Source organism: Bombus vancouverensis, chromosome 14, assembly GCF_051014615.1.
Source record: "Bombus vancouverensis nearcticus chromosome 14, iyBomVanc1_principal, whole genome shotgun sequence".
NCBI classification, from domain to species: Eukaryota; Metazoa; Arthropoda; class Insecta; order Hymenoptera; family Apidae; genus Bombus; species Bombus vancouverensis.
Genome location: NC_134924.1, coordinates 9,043,581 through 9,068,639, shown reverse-complemented (window position 1 = coordinate 9,068,639; position 25,059 = coordinate 9,043,581). Strand labels below are relative to the sequence as shown.

The following is a 25,059-nucleotide window of genomic DNA, read 5'->3' as shown; positions in this document are numbered from 1 at the left end:
GAGTCAAATTGGATCGCAGAAGGAAGTCTGTAATTCCTATTACGATCAGCGATAGGAAGAGCGAGGGAGGAGCGAAAAAATGGCGCGTGAGCCGCGTGAAATCGTTGTAGTGGCAAGAAACGGATGTTAATTCGACGATTTACCACTTAACGCGAGCCGGACTTGGCGTGCACCGTGGTCGGCCTTCGCCGCGGCTCGCTCGCCTCTCTGATTTCACGGCGCGTAATTTAATTAGTTAGAAAGATAGCGTTCGTTCCGGGAACGTAGTGCTCAGGTAGGGCGGCAATTAGTTCATTTTTTTCTTCTGTTTTTCCTATCGCGGGCCCGCCGTGGCGCCGTTGGCGTGAAGATCCTGCAGATAAAATGGCCGCCGATTCTTCGGGACCAAGGGCGAATCCTCGTCCATTCGTTTGCGACCGCATATTACTTTTTTTCTCCGTTCTTCGCCTACCACGAAAGAATTCCGAGTAGCGTGATAATTAAATCAATTCGAATAATAAACGAAGGGTTGTTTGACAATCAAAGTGGAGCAGTTTCCGTGACCGCGATATATTCCATTGTTCGCCGTTTCTCTAATTAATTGGCGGAATGTAAGCAAGATTTAATCTGACTCGGCGTTAATCAGCGTAAAAAGTTAGTAGAAGGAGTAGTGCCAATATACGTAAGCGGCGTTCTAACCGAACGCAATAAAGAGCCATCAATTTCTTTCTTCTGCAGCGTGTTAGTCGTGAACTGTATGTAACGAGCTGAGTCTCAATCTTGCACTTTCGTGACGAACTAGTCGTTGTATCACAATTCGATCGATTGCTATCTCTACGATAAAAGATATATAAAGACCGAGGAAAGATAAACCGATAAAAGATATTCTATCCATAGAACGAAGCATAAACAAGGTCTCGTGATCGAAGAAAGCTGAAAAGAAGCGTATTACGGAGCAGATACGAGATAAAGTGTACAGAGGACGCGTCTTGTTTGCGTGTTCCGTTAGTCGCAGGTAATGAGACTGCGGACTAACAATAATTAACAGAGCCAATCAAACGGTCATTAGACAGAATAAATAGGGGATGTAATTACGAGCGATACTGCGTGACGCCGCGCCACGCAGACGTAATCGTGCGTGTGGCTAATAAGCCGAGTTTATATAGTGGCAACGGTCTATAGGCGACTATGGTGCCATTAGGGATATAGGACAAGCGGGAAAATCTCCGTATTTCGCCTCGTATCGCGTTTAGAATGAAATTTTCTATAGTTGTCGAATTTATAGCGATACGTTTATATCGAATGAAATATTTCAGAAAATCAACTCTGGTCGATAAATTTCTTCCTAGAGTTGCTAGAATTTCTAAAGTGAAATCTATCAAACATCCTACGACTCCAAACAACCTAAATTAAGAACTCACGAGGAAAAAACAACCACGAAGCCGATTCTGTTAAAAAGAAAACGTGGAAGAGGCAACGATCGGCTATAACCGTGCAGGCACAAGCTACGAACCTGCGCGCCTCGAGTCGCCGGAGAACCTTTTAAGGTGCCGAAGGGCAGCACCTTGGCCGTTTCGCTGCGTCGCGTCGGCCAGAGGCTCGCGATAAGAGCGAAGATTCTTCGTGGGTCGGTGGCGTAACAATGCCGGCAGGAACGTCGGCCGCCCTAATGGAAGGGACTCTGTTTCCTGCCGGAGCTACGGATCGCGCATACTAAAAACTTCATCCGCGACTACCGTTACCATCCGCGCGCTTCGTCCGTGATTTTCCTCGCGATGCGTCGCGATCTTGAGCACGCCAATTTTGTCATACTTGCGGCCGGAATTTCCTCGATCCGACGTCGTCTCCTCCCAATGCCATTCTTTTACCCGCAGGTTCAACAAGGTTACGGCAAAACTGTACGTTACGTGTGCTTGGACAGCTAGGTAGCGAGTGGACCGTGAAAAGGTTTAGGATTTTTGCGGCTACGTTGTTCCTTCCCTGCGAGCGTTGATTGAATTTTGATCGCGCGATTAATAATCCGCTTGACTTCCGCGTGCGGGTCTGCCGAGCTCGAGAACGTCGGGGAATGTTGGCTCTAGAGGACGGGACAGATGGGAGACGAGAGCAATGACAATTGTAAGTACATTGATCGCACGTTGGTGCAATCAATGATTGAGACTAATCCGTGCTCGAAGATGAGTTGGGTGCTTTCATTGACCCAAGAATTTTTGGTAACGGTTCTTCAGACTTCGAGATTCCATCTTTTTTATTTGCAATTCGATTATCCAATCGTTTCGTTTATGGGACTAGTGGTGAAAAGCAGCGGCACCGTGTTCGATTAACTCGAATGAATTCGAGATTCCAACGATGATTCTCAGACTCGCCTAGGAATAATTATTCGTTAGCGAGATAAAATTTGACGCGCACAAGTCTCCGCATTCCCACGTAACACCAGCGACGATCCAAACGAATGACCATTCAATGGCCAATAATGGCCTACCAGCATCGAGGATCCTCGACTCGCGCGAACCCTCTGCATCAGCCTACGAATTCGTCCTTCGACCATCTTCTCGCCCGAATTCAACGCCGATTTCGATCGAAATCGAGTTACTTTCGCAGGTACTTGGCGACTTTATATCACCGGGGACACGTCGATGTTTCGACGTAAATTGCACAGAAAAGTTGAACGGCGCGCCGTGATGCACGAACAAAAGGAAGAAAAACGAAGATAAAAAGGAAGGGAGAGAAAGAAGAAGATAAAGTAGGGTCGAAAAGGTGTGGAGGAGGTCGAGAGAATTTCACGCTACGTACCACGTGCGAGTAAAGTTCGCGGCGAGGAAGACGCACCTCGGTTCTTCGACGATTTCTTGTTTCCGATGCTCGCAACGCCGTTCTTCTTCGATGAAAGAAGATACCCTGTGCCTTACGATGAAATGAATTTTTTACAGCGAAGTCGCGAGACAAAGTCTCGAGATTTCAACGAACCTCTTACTCCGAACGAGATTCTTTCGCGCGTCAAATTACCTGCAATTGATCTATCTATCTACCCGTTCGTCACCTTTTCAAAGTTTCTGGTATTTTTCACGGATTGTTCGCCAGAGACCAGAAAACGACCGATGAAAGAAGATACAGACGTATCGCGCGAGATTCCTGTGCTTTCACGCGACTGCGTGGCCAAGCCGCGAAAAGTGCATCTGCGTGCAGCGTGTACGCGGCCGTTCGAGCTGCTCATTGACATTTAACTTTCGAAATTGAACAGAGAACGGCGAGATGCGGCCTGAGACTGCAGCGAAATACCAGCGGCTAGATAGAGCTAACATTTAAATGCCATTGCTGCCCGGCGCAAGACGCATGGCTGCGCCGAGATGCGCCTGAAAGGGCTTCGTTCCGCCTCTCTTCTGTCCCTGTACCTCTCCTCTTTCTATCCGATCCACTGAATCGGGAACACTGCGTTAAACAAGCCGTGGTCTTTCACGCTTTTCGCATTACGATCGAGAAAACTACCGCTCATATAAGAATTTACAGGAAAGTTACAAAATCGCATTTTCCGCGCGATTCTACTTTCTTGTTGATCGACGTACAAATATTGCGAAACCGGGTTTTACGAGCTTCTGGTAACTCGTGAGCGAATAAGAGCACGGGAGTGGGAAGATTTATAGTCTCCGTGGAAATCTCCGATGGAAACTTTAAAGCGAAAATATGAGAATGGTGTGAGAATGGTTCGTGCTATTTCGGATGATTTCTGGGGAAAATTCGAAAGACTGTCTGGCACGAAGATAAAAAGCGAAGAAGCCGATACTGCGTGGTTGAGTGGAGTGAAGTGTAGTCGATTTCCGATATCGGTTATTATGTAAATAAGGCAAGTTTTCGCGTGTAAGGCGAAGAACGCGCTTTCTAAGGTTCGCGTGATCGTGCAAACGATCGTCGAGCAGGAAGCGAGAACGGGTACGGCCAAAAAAGGCGAGAATCTTCGCCGATCGCTCGTTCGGATCTGTTTTGAAATCAAGGCAATTACTCTAGTTTCGTTTTTAAAACATATATCACTTTCTCGATACCGCTGACGCGTGTAATTCCAGAATAATTATTATCTAGCACTCTGATCGAGCACACCGATTATTAACTATATGGCTGTCTACTTTTAGATAAGTAAATTGCTCCTTACAAAAACTGCAAGTAGCGCGATTTATATTTAAATCTCATTAGTCGTTGTAAAACGTCTCGAGTGAATTAAGCAAGATAGAAAGTGTCTGAAACTCTCATTTAGCTAAGTTAAATGCTTATACCTGCGTACGCGATTACTGCCGAGCAAAAATATCCATGCGAAAAACAAGCGATACCATCGATAGGATGTAGAATTTGTTGCGGCACTTTGCAACAATGTATATCGCCGAAGCGAAGTGCCTAATGAGCCATCAATATCCCGACGGTCCTTCCGCCCAATGTTCGAGAAGAAGGCGTACCTGGTAACGATCGTGGGCGCCTAACAAACGCGTGGACATTGAGGGACGACAAAGAATCGAATCCGATCGACAGTCGAGTTTGAACCAGGAAGCGAAGAAGTCGAGTTGTAACCGCAGCGCGACTGACTAGCGAAACCGACAGCTAGAGCGATACGCGACGCGATCAAAGCAAGACACTTGTTAATAAATATATCGTTGACCCAAACACCGAGTGATTATTTAACGCACTACATCCAATATCACCTCAAATTTCTCAAACAGAGTTATACAATTTTGCCGCGCCAAACAAGAGGAAGGAAGATCGATGGAAAAGTCGAGGATGAACGGAGGACGATCGAAAAGCTCTCCGCTGGATCCCGACTCCTTAATCCGTCGACACGTAATGGGACATAATACGAAATTAGCCGGTCACTATGTACAGTTACGCATTACGCTAACAACACTTACTTCCGATTATAGAGGCGAACAGCCCCATTGTTCGAGGAAGCCTAGGCAGTGTACACTTTAGTGGTACCAGGCCGGCTCTCTCTCTTCGCGATTCTTTCTTCGACCTATTCCCGTACACGCCGACCATTTATCTATCTATTCAGTCGGCCCCGTGTATAATGCGCGATAGATTCCGTGTAATCCGGCCGGCACAATGCCTCCGAAAGCCACTTCCCGTTGCGGAATCTGACACCACGATCTTTTCCGATTTGCATTCGTGTCAGGCGCCCCTTTTCTTTCGGTCGTTGTAACGCCGCTTCTACAGGGCCCGTGATGCAGCTGGATTTCTGTCTGAAACACCTTGGCTCGATGGAAGATTCGAATTCCCAGAGTTTGACGATTTCTATACGTCGATTTTGTATCGCGTCGCGCATTCGCTTTCTACCTGGCTATGTATCAATTTTGCATTGTTTCGCGCAACGATCTTACGTCGGGCTGCGCATCGATTTGCACGCTGAAGAAATTCTGCGTCGTGTCCAGCGCTAAATTTCAACGTGATCTTTCGGAATGGAGGGGGAAAAATGCGAAAGAAATATTTCAGAAAGCTTGGAGATACGTTTCGAAAGAAAATCGTCTGTTTGAAAAATTGTGAGAATGCGAAACTTTCAGAGTGTCGGGATCGTTGATCGATCGTATCGTAGAAATTTCTGGAATGCGAAAGGTTAACATTCGCAATTAACATTGTTTCACGCCTCGTACGCCACGTGGAACGTATTTACGTCGGTTCTTTCGCGCCGTCGACGAGGAAGCGATTCGCGCTGCCGAGACTGAATTAAATATTTGTATTTACAGGAGGTGCATTGCGTCGTGTTGACGTCAATCTTATCGTGCGGATCGAAAGTTACGGCAGAGCCACGAGAGCGGATCTAATATAATGTAATAGCGCGAGGAATCGTGACAGCGGCCGCGATTATAATATAATCGTGATTGAAGGTATACAGTTGTCAATCAATGTTCGCGATACCTATGCTAGCGAGTATTCTTGAAATTCAATGTAACAGTACGACTGCACGTATCGCGCACCCCAATAACGATCTATTATCGTGAAATCGCGCGTCTTTTGGCTAAAAAGGAATTTTAAATGCCAACCGGACAACTTCTTCCATGTCTGACACGTATTTATCTTCCTCTTTCGCCGATACCTTTTATTCGCGAGACAAACGGAAAAATCCTCGAAACGACAAGGGTCTGCTGAGAGAATTACGAACGATCTTTCGATGGACGAAACTTTTATTCGTCGTGTCTTATCTGTTTCTTATAAGAACGATTGCTAAGATTCCTTGTAAACTCGAGCCAAGTTTCGAGTCACTCGATTCGAGTCTCTGCGCGAGAAGAAGCAGCTTCGACGACAGCTCCTGCTCAAAAATCGTTCTGCACCGACGATAAGGCAAGAGACAAAGTGCACTCTGCGTAGAGTCGACCTGTGGAAGGTCGATGCGGCTCGTAGCGTACGTCTGCATTTCCGCGTTCACGCTGCCAAGCGTCGCCGGGTCACAGGTCGAATATTCGATAGGCGAACGCCGGCTTAACGGTACACCACGTTCCTTGCCCAGGCTTTTGACAATTCGCCTCTCGCGACTAATCGCATACCGTGCGAACGGAAGTCCTGCGACTACGTACAGACCCTGACGAACCGATCCTTCGATCATGGGAATCGATTGAACCGAGCTTCTGTGCGTCTTGCGGCAACGCGAAAATTGCCCTTGCGCGAATGAATTTTGCACTCGGAAAGCGTTTCTCTAAAATGTACACGGACCGGCGTATTCAATTCCTCGATAACGAAATACCGGATCGTTTGAATTTCGTAAGATCGAATTTCGATGAGTTTGCGATGAATCGGCTAGCCGCGATACTAATTACAAAGGACTAGAAGCGGACTAGAAGAATGAAATTTATCATCGCTGATGAATATGGCGAAGTAGTTACTTCGACACAATTCAAGCCATTCGAGTGCCTTTTAAATCTACCGACATTAACGTCAACTCGAAGCAGGTTAAATGATGAGCTGTCTGGTCGATTCGTAATCGCTACGTTCGAGAAATCTCCTAGGATCGTAACTGCATCCCGGATGGCGGTTTAATTGTTACGCAAAGTCGTTATTCCCGCGAACCGTTGGTCAACTCGATCTCCACTTGTAATCGATTCCGTTATAAATGTCCGATCGTTCGATTATCTCCTGGCGAATAATTCCTGGCCTTCTAATCGCTTTTTCCTCTTCTCTTCGTCTGCTGCAGCGACTCGAAATAATTCGAATATTAGCGCGACCGTTAACGAAAAGAATCGTCGAAATGCAACGATAGTTAGTTACGATCGGAAAATTATTCGAACCGTAGTAAATTCTTCTTGAAACGACGTTTTAACCGTTAGTTGATTCGCGGAGCGCAACGTTTCGGAATCCATTCGAATTACGAATGTCCCGAACGGTTGTTTAATCGTTGCAACGCGCGTTTATTCGCGTGAATTGTTCGTCGATACGTTTAACAGCGTGACTTGGAAAATTGTTCGAGTATGGTGTACAGTTACATAGAATCCAAGACGTTCGCCCAGTACCTCCTATATCACGATGAAATATTTCGTTATTATCGCAACGAGGATTTACGCAATCGCGCGGTACATAGAACCAAGTGGCGACATTTCTCAATTGCAGGGTAATTTTTCATAATCTGCGCAACGCTGTTCGAAACAGGCACAGCGAAAGCCGATCCTTTAGAAAATATCTTGGTGACTCGTTATCGTACTAATCACGCGCGCCGACCGATCGCTTATCCCTGAATTAAAACATTCCAATATCCTTTAACGGCGAATTTACCAAACTTCGATTCTGAAATTCCAATGGGACTTCCTTTTAAGAAAGATACGCGCAAGCTTCGCATGTCGGAGATACGTCGCAAAAACGTCTCTTTATGGCGTCGCCTCTTTCATCTCGCGTTCCTCGATAATCATCCTTCGTAAAATTTTCCCCCGAGTCCAGGAAGAAGGCTCGGGGCAAAGCTTGGAAGAAAGAGAAGCAACAGTCGGTCAACGTCGCCGTTTCACCGGCGCAATCGGGAATTCAAATAAATCGCTAATCGCGAGCATTTATCCTTTCGCGCCGGTGACGTACGGAGTGGCGAGTATGCGGTAAGCCGTTTTCTCTCTCGCTCCCTCTCACCACGTGCAACGAGTCTATCTCGCTCGCTTCTCTCTTCGGAGTGCGTCTTCATCGGTTTTATACGCGGGCACCTTTGACCACTGGCGCCGTACGCAGCGAGCACGCGGCAAAAAGTGTTAGAAGAACAGTATTCATCGTGGAAGAAGCTGTTACCGTTATTTTTCGGGTCGATGTCGTGGGTAAGGCGATTAGAGGGTACGCGACGTTTCAAAGCCATGTGTTTCTGCACCGGGCAAGCTGCAACCTCGACAACGCGACGATCAGTGGGCGTTTACCATTACGTAACTACGATCATCGATTTTGAATCAACCAGTTGGCAAACGCCAACTTGCCAGTTTTTAACGATCGATTAGCTCTGGTCGATCGACGATTGTTGGTTTCTACAGTTTCGCGAGCAGCGCTACGAGTATATTTATTTCCAAGGACGCAAAAGTACAAGAAACGGTACGTTAATAGCCTCAGTTGTTAACTGTAAATCGTCAATTTTTGGTTTCTAAATTTCAGCATCAGGTTGCTTTCGAGAAGACGCGTACGTAAGAATCTGATCGAAAGTAGACGCGCCCCTTTCGTGGTCAGACAGCTCGATACGACTTGTCGGACGTCAACCGCACTTGATAGCCTTGATTTTCATGAAACTACCAAGGAAGATAGGCTACCGCGGTATCAAGTAATCCCGATACATTCCGATCGTTCGCCATCAACCAGAATTCCTCTTCCAGCGTAACAGTACATAAACTTTCATTCCATTCATTCTGTTAAACGCTCGAGCTACCCGCAAACAATTCCCTTCCAGCGAAAACTCAGCGAACCGTCCTTCCTACACCACTAAACCTCTCGCTCTCTGCCTCGTCCGCTTCTCAACTCGAAGACTAAATCGAAAGAACTTGAAAAACGATTTTTTTTTTTTTGAACGTCGCAAAAAACCAAGAACTCCGGCCCGTTCTTCCATTGGTCAGCAAGATCGCAGAACTCTCGAGGCGTCAGGGTCAAAAGAATCCTCGCAAAAGGCTGCGCCTATGCATTCAACCACTCCTTTAAACGAGGCAGCGACGGAGGAGCAGTCAGGCCCCCGGCTATCGAGACGAGAGAGAGAGAGAGAGAGATAGTATGAGAAGGTGGAGAGAGGGTGGGAGGAGAAAAATGAAAAAGTCACCGATGCCATGCGAGCGACGTGACCTCTCGTCGGTGACCCCGGACGAACCGGCCGACGACGACGAAGAAAGGGGGAATGCCAGACCTCAGGCTACGTTCACAGTTCGCCGAAAAAGGCATGCTACACAACCGGCACGCCGATTGTGTTGACCGGTCAACGTGCCTCCTTTGACAGTCGGCTTCTCTCTTTTCCTGGTAGCATTAATTTATGGCCGATACCGATGGAAATATTCTCCCGTACGACTTCTTCCAAGCGGAGAGGTTTATTGGTCGCGGCGTACTCAACGAACGAGAATTTAGTCGATTTGTTTGCCGCGGACGATTGATTGTGCGATAATCAGCGAAACGTTTGTTACGAATGTGCGAAGATAACGAACGTAATAGTAAGAGAGACATGGTGGAATCGTGAAATTCAATTTCTATGGGAATGAAAATGCGATAGGAAAATTGCAGAAAACCAGAGTAGAAATATGTGAAAATAGAAAGGTGAGAGTGATCGAGGAACGTAAAAATTCGCGGGAACCCGAGAAAATGTGAAACATTTCGTTGATAGAGATCAATTTTTGTCAACCTGGAGCTCTGTTGCAGCGAGATATCTTGAGTCTTGTTATTCGAAATGAACGTCCATCGGACATTATATCGAGCAATAGCGAGACGCACAAACTCACGCGGTGACGAACTCGTCGCGACCGAAAGAAAAGAGTCTCCAGGGACGACTGCCTATTTATCCATTCCTAGTACGACTCGTTAGTCTCCTTCGACTTTCTTCGCTTCCTGATTGCCTTCCTAGTCGTATCGTGTACCTGCCTCAACAGACAAATTCCGGTCGTTAAAGCTCAAGTGTCTCGCCACTTCCGCGCGGCACGCGTGAACCAACCAGAACCCTGTCTGCTTGATAGTCCAAGCTCCCAAAGGGACGAGACTACCTTCGCGACTTTCGCTCCTTGCTAAGGAGGGAAAGCTTTCGTTTCTATCTAAAGAAACTCGTTCGATACTTGTCCGTTCTCCGAACTGACGCTCTCTTGGTTGCAGAGACAATTTTTTTCATTAAATCGTTAGAAGAGAGCGGTCCGCGTAAATCTTCGACCAAGACAATTATATGGAAACTGACGTATTTTCACACGAACCATCTTTTTCAGCTTCTACGCTTTAGTATTTCGATACCTAATAATCATTCTTAATACTAGAAAACCATTTACTTCTCTCTCTATCTATCTCTCTCTATCGATAACTATCTACGCCTCCCTGTCGTTCGAACAAATTCCAGCGAAGAACCTCGGTCGCGTGGTTAGATCGGTCGAAGACTGCGTGGTCGCTTCGACCGAAGTATCGATGATACTCGATGAAGAGCGGATTGACCCTTACGGTACCTCGAGGAACCGTCGATGGTTTAATTACGGCCAAGTTATTTTTCGCTATGAGCTGGCGTTCCACCCTTTGACCAAGGTCAAAGATACGGGGCCGAGAGTGGTACACGAGAGGAGGGACCGCCGGCAATCTCTGATCGTTCGTTAACGATCCTGACATTAGGACCTGAATTAGATAAGGATATCTTTTCACATTGTCGTAAATGGACGAGGAAGCGAAGCGATGTTGAGGCGCGAGCCCCTCTAAACGTTATCTAGCCACGGATCGCTTGACAGTCCGTCATCGGTCCGTTTCTAGGAGGGACCATTAAAACGTGATCGACGTGGGAAGCGGCTGCAAATGGCTGACACGCGTCCACGATGAAACACGACGCCGCGCTTGAGAATTCAATTACGATTAGCTGACGAGAAATCGCGAGTGTTTCGGGCCGCTTCAGAGGGTTTGTTAAAAGCTTAGCGATCAGATTCTGCGATCAGATTCGGAAGATATTGAAGTACGATGAAGCAATCTTTGTCTACCGTTTTCTTCTCTTTACGATTTAAGCTTCTCAAGCTACGTTGAGTGGAACTAATACGAGGTAATCGCGCGATAGAATATTTGTAGTATTCAGAGAAGCAGTCCGGAAGGATAGGACTTACGCGTCCTACTGGTCTTTCCAGGTAAGATCATATATTTCATGACTAGTATAGGTAGCTAATATGGGATCTATGTCTCTCATTTATAATCTAAGGTTTAACGCCTCGCGCGAAACGTACGTTACACGACAAATCTTCGCGTCCTATTAAAAGACTTGTAATCCTGATTTGTTGCCGACTATTGTACTACTTCGTAACGCGTCTGTATATCGTGTACAAGCAATTATGCAAATTGCGCATTGTGTCGTATTTGTTAGAAATCGCATTGTGGACTTATGTTTTCATAACACAGGCGTTAAAAGGTTGATAATCTCGCAACGCGTCCCAATGTTCGTCTGCCGGAGCAAACACGAGAAAAACGAGCGACTACCGAGCTGCGCGGCGTACCATTCCAGCAGCAGTTCCCCACGTTCCACATTCCCTCTCTAATCGACCTCCGCGAACCGACATCCGCCCATAAAACCTATCCTCTCTAATAAAAATGCTCGAATCTTGAAATTGTGCCACATAGCGGGGTAGAAGCAGGTTGGTGTTGGTAACCGCGTGACGTTACTGGTCGCGGTCTTCGCGTCTGATAGAAGAGCCGGTCGTCGTCGCCGATCCTCGCGGCGTGTCCACGGTTCGCCCGAGGGCAGCGCAACAGCCACGCTGAACCGACTGGCTGTCAGTGTACCTGCCGGCCAGACAAATTCCGGCCATTAAGCGTTCGAACGTCGTCGTGTGCTGGCTGTGAACCCGCTCTCTTCAGAGGCCCCCGTGCGGAATATAATGCTGCACCATGGATTGACCCTTGCGGTACTCCCACCAGGCCGAGCGCGCGCGCGAGAGCACCCATCACCTACACACACGGCATTCAGTCCTGGCCAACAGTCTACGTTCTACCGTGGCCTGGCCTCCGGAGACGCGCCACGACGCCTATACACTATACACGCTTCAAGAGACTCCGCGCGACCGAGTCGTACGTGCAGGGGTCATATTCTCATCGGCGATGCACGATGGCCTGGCCTGCTGCTGCTGCTGCTGCTGCTGCTGTTGCTGCCGTGTACACCGCACACTCCACCGAAACAGTTCGTCGTCGTTAGATCGTTGGTGGTTAGTTACTTGATAGAAAACAAAAAAAAAAATAACAGGAGTAGAAGAGATGGAAAGAGAAAGAGAGAAAGAAAGAGGAAGGGGGAGACTGTTGCATCCTGATAGAAATCTGATCGCTCGTTACCTGTTCCCTCTCCCATGCATCGCGTCAGAGATATCGTGACCGTTTTTGCGCCGGGTCACGCTGGTTCAGATGCATCGGACCTCCTTCTTTTCCTTCTCCTTCTCTTTCTTCTTCTTCTTCTTCTTCTTCTTCTGCTTCGTCGGTTGCTTCTTCCTCTTCTTTTCTCTTTGCCTCTTCGTCTTATTCTCCTGCTCGCGTCTTTTATAAGGTCGCTGATACGCGGAACAAGTGGAGCGGACGTGATCACGGATTGACGGGCAATCGGGTGATGTAGAGTCAAGAGGTGTAGGGGAAATATTACTCCATGTTTTGCTGTGCGAGTTTTGATGCGCGATGGCAGATTAATCGGTTATTTTTGTTTCGTGGAATTATCGGCGTTACTTGGTTTCGTGCAAGAATCGCTTTCGTTAGCGAAAGAAGGTAAAACTGTTGTCGTTGCATCTACGACGAGTCGTTTTCGGGACTACGTTGAAAAAGATCGAAGCGACTTCTGATATTCGTCGGGCTCGATGACATGAAAATTCGATGGGGCGCAATTAAGGGCCGAGACGGAAGCTCGACACCCGAGGATCGATGATTGGCGTGTAACCCAATCACGTCATTGCACCAAGCGATCTCTTTGGTACCAAGGGAAAGAAAGGCCAGAAGAGGAAGAAACGCCGATCGATTGAGTGCTTTTCACGATCCATTAACTCTGCGAGTAACAGAGCGTTCCTCTTAACGCGATAATACGTTCACGGTGTCGCGTTCTGAAACTACCGGATGTTAGCGAAACGCAAGCCGCAAACTTTGGAAAGACGATACAAGATCGACAAGGGGAATGTGTCGACCGGTATACTGGCATTAATTTTTCTTCCACTCGATAGCTTCGAATTACCCGCCCCTTCCCTCGAACGGACCTTCTGTCGTTCTCTTTGATTCAAGGTTAATTCGATCGCTTAAAATTCCAAATTTTATGCAAATACCCGTTAAATGGAAGAATAAAGTATCATTACGAAACGGAGATAAAAAAAAATTCGAAGCTCGCATGAAATCGTTCGAAAAACAAACTTCCTGTCCGCAGATTCTTACATAATCGAAACCAAACAAGGAAGCCATCGATCCAGGAGACAGGAGGAAAAAAGAGCACGTATTAAAAACGCGTTAATTGAGAGCCGATGACTCGATGAAAAACGTGCTACAGATGTTTCGACTCACCGACAATGTTGGTCCTCTTTCTTTTCGTGCTCGATCCTTTCGATTTCCTATCGTTCCTGAAAAGCAAAAAAAGGGAACAGTATGAGTCGTTGATCGATAATCGCCATGAAATTAAAACGATAGAATTATAACAGAGGATACAGTCGTGCAAAAATTGGATACCATACTGGAAAAGGGCAAAAAAATCGATGCTGTCGAGCTTCTTTCAAGTTCAATGGTCTCTTGGATTCGAATAGACTCAAATTTCGGTTCAATCGGTGTCAATTAAAACTTAAGGTTTTTACGCGATTAACGGAATATCCTCAAATCATAAATCTTCGAAATGAAGATGACGCGACAGCCACTTTGCGGGTTTAATCTATAAATCTTAGTTTATAGTCAGTGGTATACGCAAGCTTATCCATCTCTTTCATAGCCTAGTTTCGTCCGAAGACTCTCGCTCGAAAGTATTAGATTTTATGTTACGACGTAACAAAACGAAAGAGAAACGGTCATGAGTTAACGAGCCATTTACCCGTTACGCTTTAATTTGTGCAACTGTGCTTGCACTCTCTCTAAACGACGATCAATCGTCGGAATTAACTTTCCGCTTCGTTTAAGTCCTCGGAAGATCGTTAAACTAGCGAGAGTTAATGCGTCGTTCGCCCACCGTCCGATCGATTGTAAAATTTGAATGTCTCGTCGCGTTAATCCCTTCCGAAACCGGCTTTTAGCTTAGTTTTTCCATTAGAAACGTAATCGATGGTATACGTTTCTCGTTAGCCCCGTGGTCGTTTAAAGTCGATCTCGATCGATTTCGCACTTTTCGGTGATTTTCTAGGAACTTCGATTATATTTGCACAGCGTTGTTGTTCTAGTTTCTAGTTTACCTCTTCTTTTATAATAGTCTATTAGGATCGTTTATGTCACACAGTAACTACTCTTACTTTTAGTTTTAATACTTTTAATCGCGAACATCATCTACGATTTACATGCACGTCGTTCGTGTCCATTTCCAACTCGAAATATCCCCACAATTATTCCCTAGAACGTTCGAAGCAGTTTCACGGCGTCTGCTAGGGAAAACTGGACTGATTCAGCCTGGAATCTGGAACGAGCCCATGCAATGCGTTATCTATTCGACGTGTTCACCTATCTGGCCCGGATTGCACGTGTGTCGTACACCCACACACGCCGTCAGGTCCGAGAACACGTCGATACGGTTCTCGGTTACCTAATCGCACCGGTGTTCCATCGTCCACGGCATTGTCTCTCTTTCTTTCCCGTCCCCTTCGCCCCATCGCCGTTCTCCACGGAGGCCCGGTCCTACGGTCGGGTTCAACGACGCGTGAACGCAAACTTTACTCGTTCCATTACATTTTCTACTTGGATAATCTGGTGCAGTTGGAGAGCCTGTTGCCGACACGCGGTGTCACGTTCCAAAAACTGATACTATCGGTCCTATTCGCGTAGACGAATTTCCACGTCGAATTTAGAATATTTAACGGATGCATCGTGGAAATTTTCCTCGATGCGTGAAATATTAGCTCGGTATATTTCTCGATCGCAGAATCGAACGAAAGCAGAAGGCGTTTCGATATTGTTCCAACAAAGGATCTAGTGTCGAACTTGGGGAATTCGAAGAAAGTAACTAGCATCGCAATACATAGAAACTTCCCGATCACAAGTAACTATATCCGCGCAAACTGTGAATTTTAATTCCAACCATCCGAGCCAAAAATCAGCCTGCATCCTATCGCTATCGCAACCACGCGAAGAGAAACCAGAGATGTTGCAGGAGGAATGCCGCGGAGAAGCGTTGAATAGGCGAGCACGCGGGTCATTAAATTTGCTCTCGCGGTTGGGATTATCGACCGGGCTCTCGTTGCCTCGTTGCCTCGTTTCCCGTTTTATCTGTCGGCCGGATCCCGTGTTCTCCGGCGGCGACACGGTGCGAGCCGGTCGTTCGCGTTTCGCGGATCCGCCTGCTCGAGAGATCTTCGCCGATAGATACGCGCGATGGAAACGCGCGAAACGCGCGCTTAAACACCCGGACAAATTGAGGCCGGGCAGCGTGTCCGCGTTCGAATCGCGCTCCACGCTCTGCCGCGTAAATATGCGACCGCGTGGGCCGTGTTCCTGCACGCGAGTGTCTACGTTTTCCAACTTGGTCTACCGAATCTAGCCGTCATCTTTAAGCTTCTTACCTGTTAAGAGCGTTTCTGTTTGAGAATTTACAAGGTCGGAATATTTCAGTTTCTAGATCCTTACGAAGGATACGAGTTTACCGTTTACCGTAAAAAGATGTTGGTCCAATTATCAAACGAAAATGCTCGATATTATTTCGATTATAGTTTCTCGAGATCGATTTGATCGAAGAACGAAAGTTTCTGAAACTGTGCATTTTCTCTTTTCGCTTTCTACGTCTTCTACGCTCCGTTCTGTGTGATTCCGCGCGTGATCTATGCGATGTTTTGAAATTATTATCTTCAACGGATACTATAAAGTTAACTTAGCTAGGAATTGTGTTCCACGTTCAAGACGAAAGTATAGAGTTCGCTTTTGACTGGCCGAAGGTGTCTGACCATGAAGCAAAGACGGCATAGTCGGAGCGAGAAAGGAACGAGCGGCAATAAACGTCGGTAGAAACGGTCGAAGATTAGCCGAGATAAAACTAATTGGCCGCGGCGCAATAACATAATAACTGGATAAATATCCATCAGGCGTCACCGAGTTACAGACCAATCAGTGATACGACGCTAAATGTCCGAATATATCGATAACGTTGTAAAATTCGATCCTCTATGGATCAATTACAATTTCATTTATCTTCAAATTTCAATCCAATTAATTTAAATTATTGAATTGTACCATCGAAAGTTACTCTAGATTCCACTTCCAGATAAAAATGCTCACTTTCGGTTCAACGTATCAAATTCTACAATCACATAACTCCTTGGGAAGCTGCTTTTTCACTTTTAGAGATCAGAACCATACTTTCTCCTGACTAGAAAACGAAGGAAATGATGCCAATATCTTGGCGTTCTCAGCTTAGAAAAAACAAACAAGTCCAATAAATTTCCCAAGCGAAACTGCGAGCGTGAAAGAAGATCGTGGATGGCGCGAAACGAAAAACGAGGTGCAGCTTGATATACTGGAGGGAAAGGTTAAGTCTCTCAGCGAACGATACGTTATACGTTGCATTCGTACGAAAACTAGTAGGGCAACGTAGCTCGTAGCTGCCCGGAGGGTTCTTATTATATGAGCCACGTATTCGAGTTATCCAAATGGAAGGATTAAACAACGTATCTCGAATGAAATTGGTACTACTTGCAACATTGAGCCACACAGTCCCGTCCGCTTCTTCCTTTCCCTCTCGTATTCCCTCACGGCATCTGTTTCTTTTCTCTCTGACTTGGCTGGCTGGCAGCAATAAATATGCTGATTAAGCGGCAACGTACCGCCGGTTAATTTGCAGTATATCAGTATCCAACAGTGCATTTTAATTGGTCGTGAAGCATTATTGCAACGTATAACCAATGACGCCACACATCAACGACCGTCCCTGTTGGCGCTTCGGGCGCGAATCCTACAATTCTGGAAAAATCGATCGAACCGCGTGGCCTGTTCAAATCGAACCGTCGTTCTCTGACTCTGACCGTGACTTGAAGGTTAACGCTTTAACATCGTGTAGATTCGAAGATCGTTCACCTCTCGTAGAATAGAAATTTTAAGGAAATTAAAAGATTTTAAGATTTCTAAGATTTCTAAATTAGGATTTGTACGAGTCTCTGGATCCGGAATGGCAAGCGTGTTTTCTACATTTCTCACACTCAAAGGTAACTGATTCTAAATTTCTAACGACAAAATCGTACAACTTTCATCCCCGTTAATTCTCTGATTTCACCGCGAACGACATAAATAGCGGACTCTCGTGTAAAGCCGCGAGCATCGATTTCACGCCGATAATTGCCGTCTCGTCCGCTAGCCGAACATCAGACGCGCGAAATATTCTCCGGCGATGCGACGAGAAACGTAAACGCGCACAATGAGCGAGATTGCGCGACTGTCGTTGCAGGTTTCATTGCAAAATCGCGAAAAGGTCTGTTCGCGACATCGATCCTGCGGCAACCTTGACGCGTCGAAGACTAGATGCAGCAGCGAGCGTGAGACCACGGCCTATTTAGCTGCATCGTTGCACTTTACCGCCAGGGGAATCGAGATCGCGATACTTTTTATCGTTTGCACGATTCGATCCGTCGTTTGTTCCCCCCTGCCCCACCTCCTTACGGAATTCCACTTGATTTGTCTTCGCAAATATCGATGCCAATCACCGAGCATTTTTTCTCATTTCGAATTATCGTCGATTCGCGCCTCCACACTCCACTTGTTCTTCCCTTGACTTCTCGGACTTGGCACGCTTTTGTTTCGCTCCTGGGAATTCTTTCGACTCAATCGGATCGTTCACGATCGTAATCTACGTATGGCGAAGGAAGTAAACGGTGGGAATTAATTTTTCTATTAAGCGTTAAGTTAATTAATTCGGCACCTTCGTTTACTCGTTTCTAACTGAAGTTCATTAACGACAGTACATTTTTGCCTGTTTCGTTTCTTGTTCCAACGAATTTATTTTCAACCTCGCCAGATGTAGATCCTTAAAGTATTTGCAAGATCTTATCCGGGAATCGTCGACGCGCTAATTGATACCGCAGGCGAATTTCGCACAATTTCAGCGGCCAATCGCCAGAATATCGAGGTAAGCGAATGACTTTTAGCACGAGGATGCGCTATGTTAGAGCGGTTTGAACTTGGCAGAAGAGCTAGAAGATACACCTAAGGGCCACTAGGGTAATCGTTCTCGAATCAGTTTCATTAGCTCCGCGTATCGGCGATGATCGTCTATCGCTAAAATTAATCTCGCGCGTTGGTGAAATTTCGCGGCAATAAGAAACCTCGGTGACCCTTTGCTCTCCGTGTCCGAAGACGATGCGGTTGTAGTTTCCACGAATCGTCCATTATACGGAGTGTCTTGGTTAAATATGCGTCTTAATCCGAGTCAACCGTTCGTCTCCTTTACTCCGAAAGAGTTTCGTACGATCGATTATTTTCCTTCCAGACAAATATCCCGCCATTGCCATCCGTGTGCTCCGCTACTTTCAGCGAATTCCAACAACAAAATTGACAATAATGCGCAAAGACACCCGGTAGACGCGATCCGACTCGTTGCTCAACCCGTCTCGCAAGAGCATAACCTTTGCAGAGACGGACCAGCGACGCTACGGTTAGAAGGAGAAAGGCGGAGGGGAAAAAGGCGAAGGGAAAACGGGCTACACGTACATAGCCAACGAACCGGCAATTATCGTCGCGCTGGATACGGGCCGGTGTTATTGCGGCCGGCTGCCGGGGCCGCGTACTCTTCCTTCGATAATTCACCGCGTTCTACGGAGTTACGAGCCACTCCGCGTTTCGACTAATCGCGTCGATAACGCGCTCGCACTACTCGTCCACTATCGTCGCCAGAAATCTCGAGACGCTTCCGTTCGAATCAACCGAGTCTCCCCTAAGTACCACCTCTCTTGCTTTCCTTCTCTCGCTCTTTTGCGTGACCGCGAATATCTATTCGCCTTCGTGCGTGTTATCTGTTATTACCAGTCTATTTACTTAGGGGTATTAACGAACCTCCACCTAGACGGGATATCTCAGGAGCCTGCAATTGAATTATTAGACAATTCCTCGCTCGATACCGAGAGCCATCCCCCGATCACAGAGATTCGCGTTTCGATCGTTCAGAGAAGCTAATTTTTATATCCGGTCGGTTCGAAGAAAGTTAGAGACTCGGTCGAAGAGCTTGGTAAATTGTACGGCGATCGGTGTTGGGAATGCACGAGGTTAAAACCTTCGCCTATCGCTGCAACTAGTACGAAAGTCACGACTCCTCCGTGAGACTTCGGTTTTTAAAACCGACAGATAAGGCGGCCCGTTTAAAGCTTTATTCAATTAACGCGTTCTCCGCGCGAATGGCGTTCGTAATTTCACGAACGGTGGCTGCGATCGCGAGTTATGACGTCTCTCGCAGCCGCCCGTAAAGATTCTGCCGCCTTCTTCTTTATCTAGCCACGAAATCAGCCCCGCTATCCGCGTACGGCTATTCTACGCCCTGTTTACGAGTCGACCGGCCGACGTGCACGCTGATAGCTGCGTGGCAATTGCTCCTCGATCGCCGCCACCATCCCTACGGATAACAGGCAATTCGCCGACTCTATCTTAAGTGCGTCACGGCTGCTCTTAACGCTTAACGCCCACGATTCGTCCAGCTGACCTCTCTAACGAGGGTGTTTCCGTAACTCGCAAAATTCTGGGTTTATTGGTTTCAGGGCAAAGCAGAAGGTGATTTATGGTAGGACATGTCTGTGGTTTACAAGTTTAAATTGCTTCCTCGTTATGCCGAGGAACTTGGAATTAGATAGATAACCTTGGAGTTTCGGCTTGATACGATACGAATATCTTTATACGTATAATTCTTATCGTTTCTACGTATCTCCTTATAGTAGTATACCTTTTTATGACGATGTAATAGTTATCTTTGGATTTCTCTGCGTATAATTTGAAACAGACCTTGAGACAGCCGTACGACCAACGAAACTCTAAAATATCTAGCGGCAGATTCCACCGTCTCTGCCTACAAAATATAGCTCCTAACCGTCTATCTCCAAACCTTGCCATTTATCAACTATACGATCAGATACGGGTCCGTCGTTGAATATTCGCATCGAGATCGAAAAGGTCGATTCTTTGTAGAGGGAAGAGGCACGAATTCCAAGTGGACTAATCGCGATCTCGTGGCTGAAGAGGGCGGTTGAAATCGGAGAGGACGTTGGTTTTTCTGCTTGCTCCCTTTACCTCCATATTTTCTCGGTAAGGATAATCGTTCAGTGGAACGCGCCCGAAATAAAATTTCGCCGAAGCACGTACGAAGAAACTGGTTTCCGGCGAGCAGGCGCCCCTCTCGACGATCTGACTCTTTCTCTCCCTTTCTTCCTCGTTACTTCCCCTAATAAACGAAATTAACTTTCCGCGGACGAGCGACCGAAAAAGCGGTCGCGATCGTCGGAATGCTCGTCCTCCGCCAGCGGATCTTCGCGAGTAGAATCCTTACAAGGATCGCACGCTTACGTGCGTGCCTCGACACTCGGCTGGCTCCAATGACGCCAGTTAAATAAGCCGGCGAAGGACAGCTTTCGCGATTGATCCTTCGTGATAAAGTTTTCTCGTATCTGTAGCTAAACACGAAGACAAGCTAATCCTTTTTACGTTACAGACGGAAAGGCAATTGACTTCCAGGACTATTCGCTTCGGCAATCCGAATGGCGAATTGACAAACTTTCAAACGAGAACACCCTCTATATCTTTGTGAACTTTTCCAAGAATCTCAACGACGCTGGAACCTCTAAATACGAAATAACGCAGTAATCGGGTAATGCGAATTCGTTATGCGTCGTACTACTCGTTGGACGACGAACAAAGCGAACGATCGGAGCGGACTGTCGACGAATTTTCTCGGATGTCTGTTGCCATTGATCGGCGATCAGAAACGCTGAATCGGCACGCCACACGCTCGATTACACGCGTTTATTGCAACGACGTTCGATTAGCACGTTTAATTTATCGAGCAGTTTACACGGCTGAATATGGTGCAGGCCTTTACCGTACCGGAGATATGCTAATGCAACGCGATAGTTAGCCAATATTCCGCTGCTATCCGGCGACTATCACCGTGATCGCGACCGACTATTGCTAGCAATGGGACCGCTCTTTGCCTCGATTCGGTCACTCTCACGCGTTATCGTTCCACCTCCTCTTCCCTTTTCTCGCGATTACCGTTTTCGCGTTAGGAACTGTGTTTTAGGAATATTTGCTAAACTCCGCTAGATAATTTAATGGCATTATTTTAGTCGCGAAACTGGAATCGAATTTTACGAATAATAATTGTACATTTTTGAAGAGAGAAGTTCGAACGGTTATCGTGGCCGTTTGGTGGAAACACGAGTTCTATCCGATCGTGTAAAAAGCGAGAAAAAGGCAAAACGACCTCGACGCTACCGTGCATCGCACTTTCTTGCAAAAGGGAATTGATAAAACGAGTCTCCTTCACCTGGATAATCCAGCTCGCTACGATCTTGTTCGGTTTCCAGCACGCTTTCACGATTTCTTCTGGATTCCTCTGTAGACCTCGTCGTTTTCCAATCGCGTGTCATCAAGATTCAACGGAAATATTAACGAGACTTGAATTTTGTAGCAGTGAAAGTACCCTATTTTCGAAAGGAGCCGTCGGTCCTTCTCTTTTCCGATAAAAATATGCCACGAAACGTCGAGAACACACGAAATCGCTCAACTCGGATACAGGCAAATTGCAACCGACTTCCGTTCACCTTAATCTTCTCGTTAAACGTACGCACACTTTTCTCCAGGAAATTATCGCCAAGACGATCGATGCTTCTTACTCGCACGCGATTATCAGTCGTCCAGGCACGCGTATTCCATCGAAGCACATAAAAATCGGCGCGATCGAGAGATCCTTGTAACCGATCGACCGGTTGCATTGAGCAATAATAGAAGCCGTTGAAATCACGAGAGGGACGTGCGTCATCGCGCAATTTGCGCAAGCGACTCTAGTCGACGCCGAGCGTCTTTAATCGCTTAATTGTCGCGGCACGCGACCCTCGCGGACGCTAACCGAGTCTCCTTACCCACTTTTACCTCGACCGGTGACATCGACGTCCAGCGTTTCCCTCACCTTTCACCGCCTGTTACGCACGGTTTTAACGCGAGTTATGAGTAGCGTGGGCCACTGGCCTAGATCAGTGCGTTTCGTGTTCTAACTAAATGCTACGAGCTGAAATTTCGATTGAAATTTGTCGATTCACGTTGGAGAATCGAACGAGATTGGAGGCCTTGCTCGCAATGATTTATCGCGATTTCGTTGCTGAAACGGATGTGATGTAACGTTACACTTGCATAAATATTATTCCAATATTATTCTGGTTATAGAGTTTTAATAGAAATTAAGAGAATGGAGAATTCCATTGACTGCCGCGTACCTTCGAGAAATTTACATTTAGAATTTTCCTTTTTACCCGCGATTTCTCTAATTTTATATCCGTCTGTGATGCGTACAAGGTTAACTGATCACCTAACGCAACTACGATCGAGCGAACGTTATTAAAAAGGATCTAATCCTATCAAGAAACAAACGCGTGGAATTCCAACGATTCGCGTACAAGACTCGATTGCAGTGGAATCGAACGATCGTCCGAGCATGTTGATCACCGGCATCTCGACAAGGATCACGAGAGTCGTATACGGAATATATCGAACGTTCGCCGTGATGTTATTCCTTTTTTCCCTTTGCTTTTAATGGAATATCCACAAAGGCTAGACGAGTGGACGAGATGGAATCTCGTGGTAAATTCCTGGCGAGTCGAAGGTGGCCTGGTTCCACGTAAAATTTCCTACCGCCACGGTCCGACTCACCGAACCGATGACCCAGTGACGCGCTCAACAAAGACCGCCTCATCCTGTGGCCGGTTTTTCGCGAAAGGCACGCGGTAAACCGAAATGACAACTTGCCCGTCACGATCAGACCAAGCAAACCAAAGCCGAACGTTAAGGACGTATCTCTTTTTCACATTGTCCACGTTATTGGAAGAAATCCTACTTTCTAGGCGATATTTTTACACGAAAGGATGAATAAGCCACGCTTTGGTACTCTGAATGGTACTATTAAGGATGCTTAAAAATAAAAAGATTAATCTTCTCGCTGTGAGTAAGAGTATTTCTGGTCTTTCTCGTCCGTTTCCTTTTTTAGAAGTTATAACGAGCACGATATCGAGTTTTTCTCTTCGTTTCGACTTTCTAAAGGACCATTCAACGCGAACTGCCCTCGGTGGATCTCAATTGACGCCGCGTTAAGCATCGTTTATCAGGCTAGATTAATTATCTGTCATGAGAAGCGTTAACGCACAACGCTTTCACTTACTCTTCGACGACGTGAGGCCGGCCTTAGTAGCCCAAGACTTTTACAATTGCACCGTGACATTCTTTTTAAAGGATGCCGTATGTTATCTCGTTTAATGCCTTCGACCCGGTTACCACCAGATTACCTTGTCGTTCAAAGCTGCCTCGCTCGTTTATTTTTACGACGGAGGCCATCGTCGGCGTTATTTACAACGCTGCTAACCCCTAACTGGAAAATATACTACGCGCCCTACTCTTTGAAATTCTTACGGGCAGCCGACGAGACTCGACAACTCGGCGCAATTAGCGCAAAGGGTTATATCCAACACGGTACGTTGAAACGTCGATCCCAAGTTCTGTCCATTACGAGAGACGCTTCAACGCTGTGATACGAATATCCAAGTTTCTGTAACTACGTGTAATTGTTCGTCGATCGATTCGAATCAAAAGTCACGAGAAAGAGTATCGTGTCGACTAGTGAAAGTCGTAAGAAGATTTAAAATTGTTAAATTCTTTTAGAAATATCGAGTTCGTGCATCTGTAGGGTTTCGTAATCCCAAATGTCGTCAAAGTAATTACTTTGACCCATAACTACGAGGTTTGCTCTTGTTCGTAGAAAAAACCATTCCAATCCCTCGCTAATTAAATCAACCGTCGGCGAACCACGCCTCCGATCGATACGAAACGCACGAAAATCCTGGAACGCGATTAAAATTGTCGCGTTTAATTACGCGAAGCAGCCAATCACCTCCGATGACGGTAGGGCGCGGCTGAAGGGTGTGCCAGACAGCGCCCTGACGCGTCCCGCAGTAACGCCAGAAAAGAAGGAAAAGAAAAACAGAAAGAGAGAGAGAGAGAGAGAGAGAGAGAAAGGAAGAAGGGAAAAAAGATACACAGGAAAGAGGTTCGAAATCAGAAAGAGAAAAGAAGAGAATGGAGGGTTGGGCAGCCGTATTGGGAAATCCATTGGCGGAGGACAGATGGCTACGAGACGGATAGAACAAAGGAGAAAATGTGTCTGGAATGACAACGACTGTTGCAACGATTGCTCGGGCCCATTGTGTTTGCTTAATGCCTGCCGCGACTTTAATTGTCGACTGTCGATCGCTGTTCGCTTAGGAATTTTACTTAACCTCCATTGACACGCTTCTGTTTGTTTCACGGAAGAAATGATCGTTGATGGATTCGAGCGATTATCGTTGCCGATGAGAAGGATGCGCGATTCGAGGTTTGTCGAAACGCGTTATCGTTCGTGAGTCACCAAGTACCGAATACTTTTAGGGACAAGAATGAACAAACAAAGTTAATACTCGTTAATCGTTTAAAATCAACGAGCATCTGACGATTTGACCGGATTACAGGTGTTAAAGACAAAGAGAAGCTAAGGGTTGAAAGCGTAGGTACATGAAAGTAAGATTTTAATAACATAATACAAAGGCA

General features: G+C 46.4%; 1 protein-coding gene across 3 annotated transcripts in view; it reads right to left on the bottom strand.

The window, feature by feature from the left end:
- The window catches only part of sano (CABIT domain-containing protein serrano), a 138,716-nt gene that overhangs the window by 76,660 nt on the left and 36,997 nt on the right, over positions 1-25,059 (bottom strand). For all 3 annotated transcript variants that reach the window (XM_076624223.1, XM_033335904.2, XM_076624224.1), the window contains exon 2: positions 13,627-13,682. The gene's annotated coding sequence lies outside the window, so the exon portion shown is untranslated. The remainder of the gene's footprint in view (positions 1-13,626; positions 13,683-25,059) is intronic.